The sequence below is a fragment of the Lissotriton vulgaris genome, chromosome 10 (genome assembly GCF_964263255.1).
Source record: "Lissotriton vulgaris chromosome 10, aLisVul1.2, whole genome shotgun sequence".
NCBI lineage: Eukaryota > Metazoa > Chordata > Amphibia > Caudata > Salamandridae > Lissotriton > Lissotriton vulgaris.
This window is the reverse complement of record NC_141698.1, coordinates 555,723,603-555,744,042: the sequence shown is the minus strand read 5'-3', so window position 1 is coordinate 555,744,042 and position 20,440 is coordinate 555,723,603.

Here is a 20,440-nt window from a genome sequence, read left to right as displayed (position 1 = left end):
ATGGCAATAAGGTTTCTTCTGGGTATTGGAAGGATTCTGGGACCCACCCCTTTCTGAGGATTTTTGGGGCCCTGTGGTTTGATCTGTAGATGTATTCCCACCCTTCTCTTGAGGCTTGGTTGATTCCTTCTTTTGGTCACCACCTTGGTTCTTAGGCCTAATCCTGCTTCTGACCCATTTGTCTGCCCTCTTACCCAATTCTTGTGGAGAGGTCAGATCAGAGTCTACATGGTGCTGGTGTAATAACTGGTTCTGACAATTATTTAAGATTTGCTCTCTCATAATTAGATTATACAATCCTGTGTAATCAGTAACTTTACTTCCCAGTAACCAGCCTTCAAAAGCCTTAGTGGCACAATCAACAAAGTCAGCCCAATCCTGAGACTGAATTTTCTGGGTGTCTCTGAACAGCAACCTGTACTGCTCAGTTGTTAAGCCAAACCCATCAATCAGTGTATTCTTCAGGACTTGGTAATTGTTAGTGAAGTGAAGGAGTCGAGATCCAGGAGTTGATAAAGGTGAGTTTATTCAGCAAGAACAGCAGTACAAGTATTCACCATCCTGCCTCAGCAACCGCCAGGATCAGAATGGAGAATATGGAACCATACAGGTAAGAGAGAACATGGAATACATACTGGCATAACACTCTAAACAGGGATAACATTAAAGTGATAGGCACAACATATCTCCTCCCCTTAAAGGAAACAAAAAAAAAACAACAAAAAAAAAAAACAAAAGAAAAACAGTGAAATACAAAGAGAAAAATCAATATCTGACAAATTCATCAAATTTCTTGGGAACACGAAGAGTCCTTCCATGGGAGGTGCGACTCAAACTAGAGGACACTCCTCGTGCAGACAGAGGAGCAGAAGGAAACTCCTTGGAATAGGTGGGAGTAACAGGGAAAGAGTCTGGGAAGTGACATGTGCCCTGAGAAGGACCTGAAACAACTTGGGAATCCCTGAGGAGAGGATCACCCTTCAAGGACACATCTCTGGATGATTGCTCAACCACTTTCTCATCAGGAACGTGCTTCTTGGCGTACAAGGCAATCCTGCGAAAATTCCAATTTTGCCCATTCTCTAGCACAACATGCCATTTGTGTACTTCCTTGACCCTCATGGGATCGGAAAACTTATTCATGCCAAACTCCCTACGTCCTAACTTGATTTTAACCAAGTCTCCCACTTCAACTCTACCCACCTTGCCAGGAACCACCTTAGAAGCAACATTACCTTCCCACAGCCACTGCGGGACCAGCTTAGTTCTGGGAGTCCTCCCACGCATGCACTCAAACGGAACCAAATCAGTCACTCCATGGGCTGTGGTATTGTAAGACCACACCATATCTTCTACCGCCCTGCGTACATCCTTCTGTCCTTGTACAGACAACTGTATGGTACCCTTAATCAAACGGTTCATACGTTCCACCAATCCATTGCCCTGGGGGTTGTAAAGGGAAGTGCAAACGTGTTGAATACCATGATTGATTAAGAAAGAATGCATAGAGGACGAAGTGAGTTGGGTGCCATTATCAGTAACTAGGATTTTCGGAAAGCTCTCCTTAAGGAAGAGAGATCTCAACTGTTTTATGACAGCATCTGTGGTGATATTCCTCATAAACTCAACACACAACCATCTAGAGGACACATCAACAAGAACTAAAGCAAACCTACAATCAGCGGGCAAGGAGTCCATGGGACCAATGAAATCCAAACATAACTTATCCCAAGGCAAAACACAAGAGCTGACAATAGAGCCCTGCGGAGGAGAGGAGATCTTCAATCTTTTTTCACTCTCCTTACACAGAAGACAAGATTCAACCCACCTACGCACATCGTCGTCAACCCCAGGCCACCAAAAGTCTTTTTTAACCCTTTTAAGGGTCATGTTTTGCCCGAGATGTCCCTCATGCGCTAAACAAAAGATTTTTCTCCTAAGAGAGGATGGCGGGACAAACCTCTCACCACGTAACACCAGGTCATCAGAAGCACCCAAACTCAGTTCTTCTTGTAGTTTGACAAATGAACGCAGAGAAGGTTTAACATTCCCTTCCCTTCTCCATCCAAAGCGTATAGCATCAACCAACTCAGCAAAATCAGCATCCTCAAGGACAGCCTGATGCCACTCTTCTCTAGAGATAGAATGGAATTCAGAAGAACAAGCATCCTCAAAGGCAGCAATTAAACAGACACTCTCATCCTCCAAATCTTCACCAACATCCTCAGAAACCACAGGGAGACGTGACAAGCAATCCGCTTGTGTATTCCTCCAACCGGAAATATGCTCTAATCTATAAGTGTAGTCTTGTAACTTGGCAGCAAACTTCATTAGGCGGGGAGAACCATTATTGGCTCCGCCCGGTGACAGGATTTTGAGAAGGGGTTTGTGGTCAGTTCTTAGACAAAATACCATACCCCATAGGTAGGTACGAAAGTGCGAAACGCCCCAAACCGCAGCTAGAGCCTCACGCTCAATGACAGCGTAATTGCGCTCAGAGGAATTGAGGCAGCGAGAAGCAAACGCCACAGTTTTCTCACTTCCTCCAGACCTTTGAGACAACACCGCGCCAATACCGTATGCACTTGCATCAACTGTAACGTAAGTATCCCTACCAGGTTCAAAGGTTGTCAAAATGCCAGCATTAATGATATCACTTTTAACCAATTCAAAAGCTTGCGACTGTAAAGTTCCCCACTCGAAGTGCACACCCTTCCTAAGTAACATTCGTAACGGTTCAGTCTTATGTGAGAAACTAGGGACAAATTTGGAGTAGTACTCTACTAAACCAAGAAACGATTTGAGTTGGTCTTTGTCAGTAGGAGTAGGAGCACATCTGATAGCTTTTAAGAGATCTTCCTTTGGCTTAATACCATTCTGAGAAATAGTGTACCCCAAATAGTCGATTTCAGTTAACAAAAACTGACATTTGTCCTTTCTCAAAGTAAGACCAGCAGTTGACAGAATTTGTAAAACTTTTGATAAATTAGCATTGTGCTCAAGCTCATCTATACCAGTAATCAAAATGTCATCTTGGAAGAAGTGTATATGCTTTAAGTCTTTGAAAAGAGAATGCATCATGCGTTGAAAAACGCTTGCCGCAGAGGCAAGGCCAAAAGGCAACCTTTTAAATTGAAACACCCCTTCAATGGTAACAAAGGCAGTAAACTTTTTGGAGTCAGGGTGTAATACAACTTGATGGTAGGCGGACCGTAGGTCCAGTTTACTAAAGAATTTGACCTTGTCCATTAGTAAGACCATTTCAGAAATGTTGGGCAAAGGAAATTTGTCGACAATAATGTTCTGGTTAAGAGAGCGAAGGTCAACACAAAAACGGAGCTTACCGTCCTTTTTTTGTGTGACTACAACTGGCGAAAGCCACTCAGAAGCTTCCACCGGTTCAATTATGTCTTGCTTTTGCATGTCGTCAAGCATTTCCTTTACCTCCTTCCTAACAGCAATGGGAATTCTTCTTAAAGCATGTCTAACTGGGGAAGCATTTTCCTTAACCTTGATTTCGTGTAAGTAACCCTTCAATTTGCCCAATGTAGGACGGAAAACATCAGAAAATTTAGAAAGGACATTTTCAACATTGTAAAAATCATCAACTGCAAGTACAACATCAGCAGACCTTGGGTCAAGAATAATATGTAAGTCATACTGTTGTAACCACCCAAGAATTGCTGGGCCTTCTTCGGAAATGAAGACCTTGCCAGAAGCAGATCTGCCTTTAAATTGAAAAGAAGTATCCATGACTCCCTTCAATTTAATTACCTTCCCTGTATAACCTTTCGGCATGAAATCACTGTGTAGAAGTGGTACAGATGGCCAATGTTCCTTGTACATACTATAAGGTATAATGGAAAACATCGAGCCTGGGTCAACCATAAGGGTAACCGAAACATCGTTGAGAACAAAAGAAGCTCTTGGCTTCTGCAAGACAAAATGAGCATCGTCAACATCAGTATCGTCGTCCACACATAAGAACATCTCTTGAGAAGAAGCATCATCTTCAACAAAGCTAACTCTATTAAATGCAGGAGATTTGCACACTTTGCTGATGTGACCCCGCTTACCACACTTACGGCAATTTTTGTCTCGGGCAAAACAACCTTGAAAATCAGCAGCATGGGACATATCTCCACAACGAAAACATCCCACAAATTTCACCTTCCCACCAGGATTATTATAAACAGACCTAGACTTGGGAAGAAAAGTTTTAGGTTTAGTGATAAATTTATCAACATTAGAAGGTGGTTCTTTATCAGCTTTGGAGACAACGTTGACAGTCTCTTCTTTCTTTAATTCAAGAAGACGCATCTCGTCCATGCATTTATCAGATTCCTCGACGACTTTTGCGATTGTGATGGCTTCCAGTAATGTAGGGTTTTTAGCTGCCCATAGTTTTTGCTGCATGCGCTTGTTTTTGCATTGTACTATCAGTTGATCACGAATCATCTGATCCGCCATAGCTCCAAAGTCACATTTCAGGGATAATTCTCGTAAGCGAGCAACCATTTGATCAACTGTTTCTTTGCCTTTTTGCGGAACAGTATAGAATTTGTGCCTTTGCATGACGATATTAATCTGTTTTCCAAAGTATTTTTCTAATCTTAATTTTGCCTCATTGTAGGGGTTATCAATAGGCTCACCATCATCATTTAAGAGTTCTGGTAGAAATTTGAAGACATGTTGTCCTGCTTTGCCTAAGGAATTCAATAGTATAGCCTTCTTCCTAGTCGCAGGAAACCTAAGGCCATCTATGGCTTCAAGATAGTTTTCGAAAAATCCGAGCCATTCTTCCCATTCTGTAGTAGGAATCTCCCCTTCAATGAGAAAGGCAGGTGGAGGAGAAATTGTATGATTGGCAGTAGTAGCCATGTAAATTGTATGTGTACAAACTTATTGTGTATTAATTTTGCGGAGCTGAGGCAGGTTTTGTATTTGAAATAAATTGTCTTTAATTTGTATTTGAAAAGAATGCGCTTCCTGTAGAAATAGTTTTGCTTGAAGTTGTGAAAACAAGAGATACTGCGTGAGAAACTGTGTTAAATAACACAATAAAGTTGTTTGACGGTTGAAATTCGTCGTGGTTGGCAAAGCGGTGATGTTAGAGATAGGGTTTTGAACGTGGTTGGCAAAGCACACAAAATGGCCGCCAGACGCTGTGCGCGATGACGTAAGCGCGCACGCAGCGTCTTTGTGTAGAGCGCTCTGGCAAAGAGAAGGCACGTCGAGAAGTCCTCGCGTTCTCGCGCTGCCACAGGATAATGGCGCAGAAGAACGTCAGCGCTCGCGCAGGGAGCCTTACGCTGTGTGCTCGAGCGGGCAGCGACTTTGCCAGAAACGGGCAGCGACTCTGCCAGAAACTAAAAAAAAAAAAAGGAACAGTACCTTGAGTTGCCGGTTACGTCAATACCGGATTGGGAAACGCCGTGGAGCAAGGCGCCAAACAACGAAAGGCGCCAAACAACGAAAGACAGGAAACACCAACCAGCAGGGAAGAATGAAGCGCAGGGTTCTCCAGGAACAGAAGAGACTCCACAAGGACGAAGGAGGCCGAAGCGTCGCCAAAATGAAGTGAAGGAGTCGAGATCCAGGAGTTGATAAAGGTGAGTTTATTCAGCAAGAACAGCAGTACAAGTATTCACCATCCTGCCTCAGCAACCGCCAGGATCAGAATGGAGAATATGGAACCATACAGGTAAGAGAGAACATGGAATACATACTGGCATAACACTCTAAACAGGGATAACATTAAAGTGATAGGCACAACAGTTAGCATCCTCAGCTCTAGTAGTGAGGAGCTTATCTCTACCTTTACCTTCAAAGGAGAGCCACAATATAGCTGCCCACTGACTCTGGGGGATGCACTGGACAGTGCCGGCCCTCTCCAGAGCAGTCATCCATTTGTGGATGTCATCCCCTTGCTTAAAGGGGGGCACTATTTTACTCAGGTGTCTAGTATCAAAACTCCTGTCTTTATCTCTAGGGATAATGCTGCCACCAGTGAGGTCTGCCCCACTCAATTTCTGCTCTCTGGCAAAGGAAAGTCTTTCTTTGGCAAGGGCAAGTTCTTCCCTCTCAATCCTCAGATTGACTTCCCTCATCGTAGCTTCATGCTCTCTTCTCTGAGGGGATGTCATCCCTCTCTGAGAAGATGCCTGAGAGACATGGGTGTGAATAGATCTGTTAGAGCCTCTGGAGTGAGACCTAACTCGTCTATTCCCAAGGTTAAGCCTGCCTGAGGTTGGGCCTGGGGCTCCCCCAGTTCCATTCTCATGCATGCTTAAGTTGGCCCTGGTAAGTCTGCTGACTCCTCCCTGACCATGGTTTACCTCTCCATCAGATGAGTCTCCATCTTCCTCCACTTCATCAGTTTCAGGGAGATTAGAGTCCTCCTCTACTGGGGGTATATTTCCCTCTCTAGGGTCAGGTGGGCCTGGATTAGAAGCCCTTATGGCATCAAATGTCTCTAAGAGACCTAACAGAAAAGGAATTGTAGGGTTAGAACCCTGTTTTAGTTTCCTGGAGGTACACAATTGTCTCATCTCCTGGAAGCTAAAGGCTGCATATCTTGACATGACCTGTGGAGGGTCAATATCACCAAGGGGAGCCACTGTGTTCTCTCCTGTGATAGACATGCTTTTCTAGTGAGGTGTAAGTGGTGCACTTACCTACACTATGGGTTTTCCTACTGATCCCTTGCTAAGAGTTGTAGTCAGGGTGTGCTACTCCCTTTCTACTACAACAGCTGGTTCAGTAGAACTCAGAGTATTTCTAAGCTTCTTATATGTACCTATGGTACCGTATGTGATCTTTCAAATGATATTTCAAGATTATATTTGGTAAAAACAACAGCAAGCTCAAATCCCAACCGCTGCAAACCAATGTGAGAAGGCCTGATATATGATGCTCACTAATTCTAGTGATCACCTTGTATCAGTCCAAACAACCCTTATGGTGATTGGTTGTAAGTCAACCTTATAGATCAGCTATCCTAATGGTAGCATGGACAAAGCAGTCTTAGGCTAAACTCTTTTGGCATGTGAAGCCAGCTGTTTTACCACATATAACCCCTTGAATACCAAGTGAAAGGACACCACACAGGTTGTTATGGAAATAAACAGTATATTTATTAACTAACATACACATCTGAACTCGTTATGAGATCAGAGGGCTAAGCACATGACAATCTCTTAGGAAAAATACGTTTAAGTTGCACAAATTACAATGGTGCCCTAGGGGCACGACAAACCATATACTAAGTAAGTGGAATGTGAAAGTCGATAAAAGGAATGGAGCTGTCCAGAGGCTGTAGGATCGTTGTGACCACGCTATACTAATTCTAGGTAAGTACTAGGAGGCCCACGGAACGCGTGTGCAGAGTGTGAACCCACACGCGAGATGCGTAACAGTGTCTATGGACAGTACAGTTCAAGAAAAAGGTGAGTACGGACAATCCTGACTAGGTAGAACTAAAACGACTGTGGAACTGGACACTAGGAGAGTCAAACTACCCTTGAGCACCGAAATGCTCGTGTTACCTCACCCACAGGCTGCGGGTGCATAGGTGCGAAGTCGTGTCGGGTTCCGGCGTCGAAGTCTATGGAGCCTGGAAGAAAAGGTGCTGCAGGCGATCAGGAGGAAGATGTCCGGTGTGATCCAAGGGTGGATCAGTGAAGAGAAGAACCTGAAAGCAGAGGGGACAATGTTCAAAGTCACTAGTCAGTGACTAGAGTGGAACCAGGAGTTGAACCAGATGTCGTCGTCCCGATCAGGTGAGGGTGGACGCTTGTCTCTGCAGCCACGTGGATCAGGTGGTGTTTTCGGCAACCAGGATGGAGGCACGAGCTGTCCCACGCAGGCTCTCACTGTCGGCGGTGTCGGCTTTGGATTCGGAGTCAACAGGCCTTGGCAAAGGCAACCCACGCGGTGAGTGGAAACGGCGTCTGGAGTGGACCAGGAGGGTCCGGGGTGCTCCTCTTTTGGAAGGGAGCAAGGGCCAGTCTGGAGCAACCAGACCAGCAGTGAAGATTTCGGAGTTCATCGTCTAGGAGGTCACTAGCCAGCCGGCAAGTGACCAGACAACGCGTCGAGCAGCAAACAGGCAGAAGGGCCCCACGCAGATCTCGTGGATGCTGGAGGGCTGGTCTTCGGTGCAGGAGCTGCTCGGGGTCGGGGCTTCTCAGTCCCCAAAGCACTTGGACGAGGTTACCTCAGAAGTCGTGCTGGTGCGAAGTGCTGCTTCTTTCAAGATGGCCGGTCCCACGTGTCTCGTCGCACCCACGGATCTCAGCTGTGCTGCAGATGTAGGTAGAGGTCGGCGAGGTTTGGGAATCCGGGTCTCGTTGGGCTCTGAAGTCTGGATCCTCAAGGGAAGACGACAAAGGGAAGCCGCTGGATGCTGATGGTGCACTCCTTGCCCACAAGGGAGATTTCTTCAGTCTTCTGTGGAGCAGAACGTCGAAGTCCATAGTTTCTTCTTGTAAAGTTGTTCAGGATAATCTAATTTGGAATGGGACCAGCTCCTACCTTTATCCTGCTAAAGGGGGCTGTACTACGACTAGGTCCCTCCTCTGGGTGGGACCAGGGAGGGGGTGGTTACACCCCCTATCCTTTGTCCGGTCTTGCACCAGAGCTGGGGCTGGAGAGCCCCAGGAACTGGTTTAGGCCGGTGTATGCACAGGGACACCTTGTGTGCCCCAGGCATGTCTCATTCCTTTCAACCCTGTCCTACCCAATACACAAAATCCTGTCTGGGGTGGTGCTAGCACCTCCCAAGGCAGGAAACCCTTTGTCCAAGCCTCCCTCACTGGAAGGACTCCCAGCAGCAGGAGGTCAGACTTGTGTCTGTGGTGGCAGCATCCATTTTGTGATGCTGAGGCTCGAGTTAACTTTAACCGGGGTTCACAGTTACATACATGTTGTGTCCCTCTAGAAGGGTGGAATGCTACCCCCGTTGCCAGAATTGGTGAGGGGGTAGTATTCCAATTCATATGGCACCTTACTCGACATGTTTTGATAATGCTATACCAAAGTTAGCAATAACCGCGAGGATTATAATGCACTTAAGATTATATGGTATAGCGTTATCATGGAAACAGCTAAAGGACTTGGTTCCGAAAGCTGCAGACGGGCTCAGCTCATGCTAGAGCACTATCTCACATAATTCCAGGCACTCTGCCTTCAGGATTGATAAGGCCTGCCATAGGAGTGACTGATAGGAGGATATGTGTCCATTTTAGGGTTAGATATTGGGATACTCTATCTAAAGCAAGGGGTGATTACACCACCTTGCCCCAGCTGATTGATCAGCCAGTTGTGTCAGATTTGGATGGCCAGCCAGGGGTGGCATAATACATGCTGCAGCCCCTGCTAGGCCCTGGGTGCACCTATGCCCTGGGTACCTAAGGTACACTGTACAGGAGCTGATAAGGTGACTCAGTATCCAATTAGATATGTACCTAGAGTACATGGAATCCATTTTACAGAGAGAACAGTGGGCCTGGGGTCCTGAATAGCAAGGCCCCAGGTCAACTAATTCGAAAAACCAGCTAAACACCAGGCAAAAAGTTGGGGGCAACCATAGTCAGATATCCACCTTCCTACAGTAACCAGTGCTAAAGTGCATGTGCTTCTTCCTTAAATATGGTGACATTGGTATATACTTGATGGGCATATTTAGTTTACTTATAAGGCCCTTGTAAAGTCGTGTGCAGTATACCATATAATAGTGGGCCTCCAGCACTGACGGTGCCACCCACACAAGTAGCCTTTCAAATGTGTTTCAAGCCTGACATTGCAAGGCCTTTGTGAGCCGTTTACTGCTACTTTGACTTGCCATTTAAAAATTCTTCCCAGCCTTAAACTCTCCTTTTATCAACCCCTTTGATGCTCATGACGAGCTCAGCTTGTCATGAGGCACAGTGGAGCTGTGCTCATGACGAGCTGAGCTCGTCATGAATACACCCATTTACATTAGGGCCCAGCACAGGAGAAGGATATCCTCCGCAGGGATGAGGTTAAACATAAGTCAACCCTAAGGTTGACCCCAAGTAGACCTATGAGCAGGGTGCTCTGTGAATAAAGGGAAGGACATGGACTTATATGGTTTACTTGTCCTGGTCGTGACAAACAGCTAAATTCATTTATCATTACTGTGAGGCCTACTCCTCTCGTAGGCAAGCATTGGGAACTCCATAAAACACTTTTAAGCTATAAATCCTGTTTAGAAAGGAGTAGTTAATCATGTTTCATATCTTTGTAATGATAATGATAAAACCTCTATAGTGGTAAAGTTGCATTTGACATTATTATTTTAGAAATGCCACTTTTATGAAAGTGGACATTTATCTGCTCTTATCTTAGCTCTGTGTGCCTGCAGCCTGTCTCCAATACACATCTGAGCTGGGTAACAGCTATACTTTGTGCACCCCTCTAGACAGCCACAAACTCAGGATGGGTGGGTGTGACAGAACACTCATCTGCATTTTGACAGCCTTCCTGGACACGAAAGGGAAGAGGGAGAGCCCACTTGCATCTGAGTAGTCTGTGTCCTATCCACACACAAAGGACTGATTACCCCCAACACATCGTCTGGCAGACAGGGCTGGGATGAAAGGGGACCTGTGCACTTCAAGGAGCTGCTTTGAAGTCACCCGCCCCACACTTCAAAGGCACATTTGGGTATAAGTACGGTGGTCTGACCCAACCAAATCAGTACACTACTGGACCTGGAAAAAACTCTGCTGGAGAAAGACTCCTGAGCTGTAAGGAGTGGCACTTTGACTTGACTGACTGTTCTGAGGGACTCCTTCTCTGCTTAGCTATGCTGCCCTGCTGCCTGCTGATCTCTGCCCTGATGAGGACAAGGAATGGACCCATCTCACTTGAACCCAGTGTGACTCCAAGGGCTTGCTGGCTTGCCTCCGATTTTCTGAAGTCTCAGGGACACAAAAGACTTCCTACAATCCTGCTGGTTCTGCTGGACTCTGCCATATGTAAGTCCTACTCGTTCCTGAGGTGCCCTCACCAGTCCTGGGAATCAGAAGTGGGTTCTGTAGGTGATTCTCTACAAAGCTGATGTATCGCCACCATTGCCCCAGGTCGGAACCGACGCATCACCCTTCGATGCCAACACACAGGCTGTTCGACGACAGCAGGTTTATAAACTGCGCAGCCCAGCGGTGATGCTCTGTGCACCTCAATGACAACGCATTGCCTGCATCTCAAGCTTACAACGACGTAGTGATCTGACTGCGTTGAAAACATTGACGCATTGCGCCCTCAGCATCAACGCTTTGCTCAATTAAAGATACTTTTTTCAGTGTGAGTCTGTAGCCAGCCTGCCCTCCATCGCGGTCGGCTTGAACTTTGGTCCCACGTGACCTCAAGTAACCTTTCAGTACTATTGACTTTTAAGCACTGTTTTTGCATTTATTCTTTAAAAATTCATATGTCGATTGATCTGATTTTTGTTGTTTTGGTCTAATTTCACTCAGATACATAGGCCCTCATGCAATCCACTCGCCATCCGCTCCGGAATGACCCCCCGCCATATTAAGATGGCTGAGGGGTACGCGGCGGACGAAAAGATCATCTGCCGCTTTTCCGCCCCGGTCGCCTTGCGACCAGGGAGGAAAAGGTTTAATATGGTGGCGGTATCTTACAGACACCGCCAGCCGTATTAGCATGGGCATTTTCCAATGCCTTTCCGTAGCGGCAATGCCGCCACGGAAAGGCATGCGCAAACACCCTGCGGGGGCCCGTTGCTGGCCCCCAGGGACTCCGGGGGGTGGGGGATGCTCATGGGGGGTACCTATGGTACCCCCCAGCATTTCAAAGTACAACGTTGCAGGCACCATGCGGTGCCTGTCAAGTTGTGCTTTGTAATGCACAACATGTATCTTTAGCTTTGCGGCGCCCGGTCCCTACACACGACAGGATGGCGGGCGGACAAAGTCCGCCCATCATCCTAATGAGCCCCATAGTCTCTATTTTTCTAAACCTGCATGGAGTCTTTTTGTAGTGTATTTATAGTATTACTGTTTGTGTATGTTGCAGAAATACTTTACACATTGGCTCTTTAGTTTAACCTGACAGCTGTGTGCCAAGCTACCAGGGGGTGAGCACAGGGAAGCTTTTAGTGTGAATCTTACTTACCCTGACTAGGATTGTGGTCTCTACTTTGACAAGGTGCAAACATCTGCCAACTAGAACCTCAATTCCTAACACAAGGAAACAAAATATTCAAAGGGGAATTCAGAGAGTTCAGAAAATGAACAACACTTCGAAATGAGAAGCCGTTATCTCTCAGAAGGAAATAGGAGTTAATACCCAATGAAGTTGTTTTTCCATGTGCTTGCAGCTATCAATTGAGTGCGGTAGTTTTGAAGATCAAAAAGAATTTTATTGAATTTTAAAGAGAAAGAAACAAAACAAAAACAGTACAAACTGACAATAAATCCTAAACTAGAGAGCATGTCGTGGAGAGTAAATTGTGGTTTTAAGCAATATTTTTCGGGGGACGAATTGTTCACAGATTCACAAGAGTAAATCAGCCGTGAACTATTGTACCAGAGATGTAAATACCATCTGGATATTGAAAAAATACAGGAGACGTCTAAGTCTAAAAGGGAATTCATATCCCTGAGCTGATATTCCAGAAGGAGCCTGAGAAAGCAGCTACACTCATGAACCCTTTGCTGGGAGCTCACAGACTGTGCAATGTGTTATGGGCCAGGAAGGAAGGCAGATGTTGTTTCCTCTCTTCTTTCTTATGTCATCAATCAGTAAATCCAAGATAATCCCTAGCTGGGGGTTAGGCGCTACCACAAGGAATTTCCAGGGAGCAACAAAAAACGAACGTAAGAGAGGCATCAGGATGAAGTTAAGGTTATATGCATTTAGCATAATGAAGTTGATGGTTAAGGCCCTTTGAAAAGGTATCTAGGGTGAATGACAGTGAAAACATATATGTTTCCATTGCTCTCATACAATGTATCCTAGTCCACCAAGAGCCTTACTCTCCACCCTGGGGCATCCCTTATTGTTAACACCTTTCTGTCCTTGCAGAAATTGCTTCTATATTTAATTGTGTATCCTTCCCCCGAAAATGAACTATTAGCCCTTTCACAAACTCATTGCGACTCACCTTTTAACCCCAGACACTTGAAAGTGTCTCAAGGATCACTGAAAGAATATCGATGACAAAAATATAGACTTACCAAAATATTGAGTAAAAAATATAGAATGCAAAAATATCGACTCCCTATCTCCAAACAGGCAAGTACAAAAATATTGAATCAAAAATATCGTTGTAAAAAATATAGTCAAAATATCGAATTTTTTAAATGTCTTAAAAGTAATTGAAAATTAATGAAATAATAATTATAATTAACTTAAACATACTTAAAATACTTAAATAACCTGAAAATTAATAAATAATTGATGTAACTTAAAAAAATAATACATATATATATATATATATAAACATAATATTAATACAAAATATACAATATTTTTACCGTAGGATAGCGAAAGGGTTAAATTTACTATTACCACTCCAGTGAGTGCAACAGTAGAGAACATTGGATAGCGTAGCAGTACAAATTACTATTCCCACTCCAGTGAGTGCCACTGTAGGGAAAGCGTTGGATAGCGGTAAGGTAAAAATTACTATTCTCACTCCAGAGAGTGCAACAGTAGGGAAAGTGTTGGATAGCGTAGGGGTAAAAATTACTATTTCCACTCCAGAGAGTGCAACAGTAGAGAAAGCGTTGGATAGCGTAGGGGTAAAAATGACTATTCCCACTCCAGTGAGTGCAACAGTAGGGAAAGCGTTGGATAGCGTAGGGGTAAAAATTACTATTCCCACTCCAGAGAGTGCATCAGTAGGGAAAGCGTTGGATAGCGTAGGCATAAAATTTACTATCCACACTCCAGTGAGTGCAACAGTAGGGAAAGCATTGGATAGTGGGAGCGTAAAAATTACTATTCCCACTCCAGAGAGTGCAACAGTAGGGAAAGCGTTGGATAGCGTATAGGTAAAAATTACTATTCCCACTCCAGTGAGTGCAACAGTAGGGAAAGCGTTGGATAGCGTAGGGGTAAAAATTACTATTCCCACTCCAATGAGTGCAACAGTAGGGAAAGCGTTGGATAGCGGGAGGGTAAAAATTACTATTCCCACTCCAGAAAGTACAACAGTAGGGAAAGCGTTGGATAGCATAGTAGTAAAAATTACTATTCCCACTCCACAGAGTACAACAATAGTGAAAGTGTTGGATAGCGTAGGAGTAAAAATTACTATTCCCACTCCAGTGAGTGCAACAGTAGGGAAAGCGTTGGATAGCGTAGGGGTAAAAATTACTATTCCCACTCCAGAGAGTGCAACAGTAGGAAAAGTGTTGGATAGCCTAGCGTAGGGGTAAAAATTACTATTCCCACTCCAGAGAGTGCAACAGTAGGAAAAGTGTTGGATAGCCTAGCGTAGGGGTAAAAATTACTATTCCCACTCCAGAGAGTGCAACAGTAGGAAAAGTGTTGGATAGCCTAGCGTAGGGGTAAAAATTACTATTCCCACTCCAGAGAGTGCAAAAGTAGGCGAAGCATTGGATAGCGGGAGGGTAAAAATTACTATTCCCACTCCAGAGAGTGCAACAGTAGGGAAGGCGTTGGATAGTGTAGAGGTAAAAATTACTATTCCCACTCCAGTGAGTGCAACAGTAGTGAAGGACTGGGTTCTTTTGGACCCAGCGGTGCCAGGGCACAACACCTGAAACCTTCGTGGGTAACCTGCTCCGGCGTACAAGTCACAGAGACACGGGACACTTCCTTCGGCGTCAAAGAGTCAAGGTTTATTTACTGCAGGGAACACAGAAGTCACAGGAAGTACATCGAGTGTAGTTCGGGGAGACTGCTTCAAATTGTATCTGTGGATCGCTCCTTTTATACAACTTTTACCCATATGATAACATGAGACACAATAGTTTACAACCTGGTTCCCACAAGTCGCTCTTAGAGGGGTCGTTTAGATCACTTTGAAACATACAATGTCCGGAACATAAGTGCGGAAACATTTGGCGGTTCCCAACTGTAAAAACCCATCTTCCCACCATTAGCAAATTCCAATCAGCAGTAAAGTAGATCGAAACAAGAACGAAGACAGGTGCAGAGGAAGACGGAGACAGTGGGGAGATCGGAGAGGGTGTAAAAAAGGGGTGTCGAGAAGCACGAGATACAGGCATCAAAGGGACGTGCCTAATGAGATGCACGGCTGAGACAATAAGCCCGTGCGGCAAGATGAGCCTCGAGCGGCGCCGTCTGCCTTACAGTAGCAACCCCCTTGTCATAAAGACACTTTCAAAGAACATGTGTCTTCCGCCATATCTTGGAAGTCCCAGGGTCGCGAAGCGGACAGTGTCCGTTCGCTGGCTACTTGAGGGCAAGAGACAAAATGGATGCCGTATCTAAGATGGAACCCGTGGGTACAGATGAGAAACCCACATAACAAACGAACGGTTTAAGTTAGCACAGCGAAACTGCGCACGCTTACTAAACTCGTCATTTGTGGTTCATAGATACTAGACTCGACCATATTCGTGCGAGTTGAAAACACCACTTACAATTGTCACGGAACCTCAGACGCTCCTTTTGCCCTCATGTAGGCAAGCACTAGTCGGAATCATACTCGATATTCATCAGACCATCAAGATGTCGTTGTAGCATAGCTCTGTCCAATCGAGTCCCCTTGGTAACAGATGGTTGTCTCATACACGTCGTAGCACAGAGGCCACATAAGGCAGGACCACACTGCACACAAAGGCAACACGTGAACAGGAACACTACCACAACCCCGATGATCGTCAGAATCTTCCAACCCCAAGTCGACATCAGGCCCCAAAACCAACCGAATAGCGTCCAATCCCCTACATCCACGTGTATGGATTCGGAGATCTTATGCAACTTCGAGATGGCTTGATAGACAGTTGGAGCATTATCAGGTATGAAAATGCAACAGCTCGAATGGATCACTTTACATACCCCACCGCGATCTGCTAAGACAACATCTAAAACCATACGGTTTTGTAATGTCATAAGTCTCTCCGCCTGAAGTTCTGTGGTGATATTACCAAGGGCACTGGCAGTAATATTAGCTGTCGATTCTACCACTCGAGTCAAATGTCTCAGGTTCCTACTGTTAACCATAGGTCCCCAAAACGGGAGGAAACCCTTGAAAAAGTCTCCTGCCTCTTGACCGGCAGTATCCTCTTCGCTAATTACGCCTCGTACAACTCTAGTCTTATGATAATCGGCATCTACAGTAAACGTCGGAGGCAACAGATTTGCAACGAAACATGAGCCCATGAAGTCTGCGGGCAACCATGTGTATGCACGATCATGACAGATGAAGTACGTACCCTTGGCAACCAGAAACACGGGGGTCGGGGACATTGGCAGAACGTAACTTTCAGTGCAAGCACTTACTCCAAGTGAGGCTTGCGAGCCACGACCCACAAGACAAAGATTACCAGTGTGGGGTACGACCCATATTGGAAGCGAGCTTTTAAGCTGCTTTTCATTAGTGAACATACTATATTCCCCTCTACTTAGGACCCTATAGGCTTGTACCTCTTCTTTAGGGATGAGAAAAGCATCATGGATCTCGTCTTCCATGTCCTCTATAGCCATCGATAACAGCCTCTGATACGAGGTAGGACCAGAGTATGGGGAACGTTGTTCTGGAGTGGGGTGGAAACCCAGTGCGCTTCGAAACATTGTTTGGAATGCTCGAGCTGACCCTTGGGAACTATACGGTAACACCAGATATGGAATTCCCTTACCAGTAGTATGTGGCATCAACCCACACACCCAACAATTAGTAGTGTTAACCACTAACTGATGCTGATGGAGGAGCTGGATAAAGGAATTGTTGCGGAATTCTACACGTCTAGCCTGTTCGTGTTCCGGTAACATATGAAAAGAATGGGGAGAAGCAGTAGAAGTAAGGTTAGGGTAAGGAGTAGGAGTAGGGGTAGCAAGTAAAAAGTAAGACATAGTGTAATACACCCCACCCGCCAAAAATGCAGAAGCAGTTAAAAACAAAACAAACAATTGGGATACAAAACATTTAGTACGACTAAGTTTCTGCAGCTTGACTCTATATGCCTGAGCTCTTTCCAAATCATTCAGCTTCGAAAATGCCATTTCCCTACGACCGTCCGCAACGTTTCTTGACGCACTTCGTTCTGTGCAGCAGTAGTCAATCCCCAGGAGTTCCTAGGAATCGACGGCCTTTAACCTAGCGTCAAGACCTACTGTCCAGAAGGAAGTACGCGCGCGGCCCTACGGCCCTCAATACACAAAGTATATGTAGCACAATATTTCTCAGCTGTGGAAGGAAAAAGATACAAAGAAAAAAACTCAATATATGTACAAAACAATTTTCAATAATACGATTGTCCAAAGCTGATCAGGGGAAACGAGGATATTGCAGTTATCAATTTCAGCAAAGCAAGCAAATTTTATTTGTCCTTAGTATGAGATCTCAAAGAATATCGATGTTTCCCGGGACGTGTCTGCTCGTCGAACAAAGGATCTGTTGAAGAGACAGCGTCCTGCTGATCAGTTCGTTGGTCTGGTCTTGAGTCTTTTGCTGACAAGTGTTCAACAGTGGCTCTCTGCTGCGCTGAGGGTTCTTCAACAAGCTGTGCGTCGCTAAACGCCGGCAATTTTTCTGTTTCTGTTGACGCAATGCCTTTCCTCACCCACGGGTCTGCTGACAAAGGAATAGGGACTCGCTTACAGTGGGTAGCATGTACCCAATTTTTCCGCCCCTCAAGACGAACGGCAGTCCTCGTGGCCAGGAGCACCTGGTAAGGTCCGGTAAAGCGGGGGTCCAGATTCTTTTTGCGTGAAAAATTTCGGGTAACTACCCAATCTCCAGGCTGGAGCTGGTGGCCTGGACCCTCCGTCTGCGTCGGCAAGGCGTCGTAAACCTGTTGATGAATTAACCTCAGTTTAGCAGTCAAGTCATGTAAGTAGTCAATCAACATCGGAAACTCAAGATCAGAGAATACACCTGGCCTAGGAACCCCCCACACATTCGCAGGACGGCCGAACACTATTTCATAGGGACTGAGCCCTATTCGGGAGTGTACAGTCGCCCTAGTTGACAGTAATGCTAGAGGCAAAGCATCAGGCCACGAAAGTCCAGTCGTAGCTTGAATCTTCGCTAATTTTAGTTTAAGGGTGCCATTGTACCCTTCAACTAATCCAGCTGACTGGGGATGATTGGCGCTATGGAATTTCTGATTGATTCCAAGGCCCTTACACACACTCTTCATCACACTTCCAACAAACTCACTTCCGTTATCTGACCACACGACTCTAGGCATTCCATACCGAGGAAAGTATTCCTTCAGTAGGATTTTCGCAGTAGACAAAGCAGTGTTGTCCTTGAGGGGATAGGCCTCGATCCATCGGGAGAATGCGCAAACCACAACCAAAACATATTTCAGGTTATTGCATCTCTCCATATGGATGAAGTCCAATTGGATCACCTCAAAGGGATACGAAGGAGGAGCAAAACTGCCAGGAGGAGTTGGGGTTCCTTTGCCAGGATTGTACATTATACACACCATACAATTCTTCACCAAACGTTCAGCACACTTAGTAATTCCATCACTCTTCCACACATCAGCCAGCAACTTACAAATACCTTTCGCGCTAATATGTGCTAACCCATGTGCCATTTGCACAACGGCCAGTACATACGCATCAGGCAACATCCATCTTCTCTGATCCGACAAATCAATCCAGCAACCATTCGCATCCAACCTTCCCGTACTTTCTTTCCACTTCATCTTTTCAGTCTCGGTGGCCTCATTCTGTATTGCTTTCACACTCTCTATGGTATTCTCACACATACTTGATTCTGTAGGCCACCTAACCGAACTCGTCACATACATTCGAGTGCTAAGGTTCCGGGCAGTCTCCTTAGCAATTTCGTCTGCAAACGCATTACCACGACCAACATCATCCGTCACTTTACGATGCGCACTACACTTAACAATTGCAACTTGAGCAGGCAAAGTCAATGCATCCAAAAGATCGTTCACAAGCTGGCCATGCTGTATTTTCGTGCCATGCGACGTCAAGAAACCACGCTCTCGCCACAACCGTCCAAAACTATGCGCTACACCGAAAGCATACTGACTATCGGTGTACACGTTCACACGTTTACCTTTTGCTAACACACATGCTCTAGTGAGAGCAATCAGCTCTGCAGCCTGGGCAGAATTCTGATTCAATCTTGCAGTCTCAACAACAGTATTCAACGTTACCACAGCATAAGCAGTAGTCACATCACCATTCGGCAACTTAAAACATGACCCATCCACATACAGGATGCCATCCGGGTCTTCCAATGGGGTGTTTTTAAGGTCCACTCGACCTTTTGTTTCCTCTTCTGTCCGCAAGTAACAGTCATGTTCTGCTACTTCATCTGACTCTGCACTAATTGGTAACAAAGTTGCCGGATTTAGGACATTACAACGTTTTATCTGAATGTGGCTTGCCAAAAGCGTCAATTCGTACCCAGACAACCTCGCACTCGTCAAGTGCTGAGTTTTCGTACGATTCAACAAAGTATCGACTGCATGCGGAACCATCACCGTAAGCATATTATCCATGACCAATCCTGCTGATTGTCGGATGGAGACCGCAGCTGCCGCAGTTGCTCTCAAACAACTCGGCAATGCTCTAGCTACTGGGTCTAAGGTCGAGGAAAAATATGCGCATGGACGTTGCTTACCACCAAAAGGTTGCGTTAAGACGCTTAAAGCACAACCTTCCCTCTCGTGAACATATAACGTGAACGGTTTACTGTAATCAGGGGTACCTAACACAGGAGCCGAACACAATGAATCACGCAGTTCAGAAAAACTTTTCTGACATTCTTCCGTCCATGGTAAAGGAGTTGAAACATCCTTGCACGTAAGAGCCACCAATGGTTTCGCTAGCAATGAAAAATTAGGAATCCACTGCCTGCAGTACGACGTGATACCTAGAAAGGCACGCACATCTCTTTGGGTTTGTGGCACAGCCATTCGCGCAATCGCTGCAATTCTCTCTGGGGTCAATCTCCTTCCCTCCTTTGACAATAAGTGACCTAAATAGGTTACTTCTTGACAACAATATTGGAGTTTAGAAGGTGACACCTTGTGATGTAACTCACAGAGATGTTGCAGCAACGATACCGTAGCAATTTTGCAGATGTCCTGAGTATCAGCAGCCACCAATAGGTCGTCGACGTATTGGATTAAAGCCGCACCAACCGGCAACCTAAACGCATCTAGTTGACCCTTCAAAGCTTGACTGTAAATCGATGGACTTTCACAGTAGCCCTGAGGAGCGCGTTTGAAACGGAAGCTAC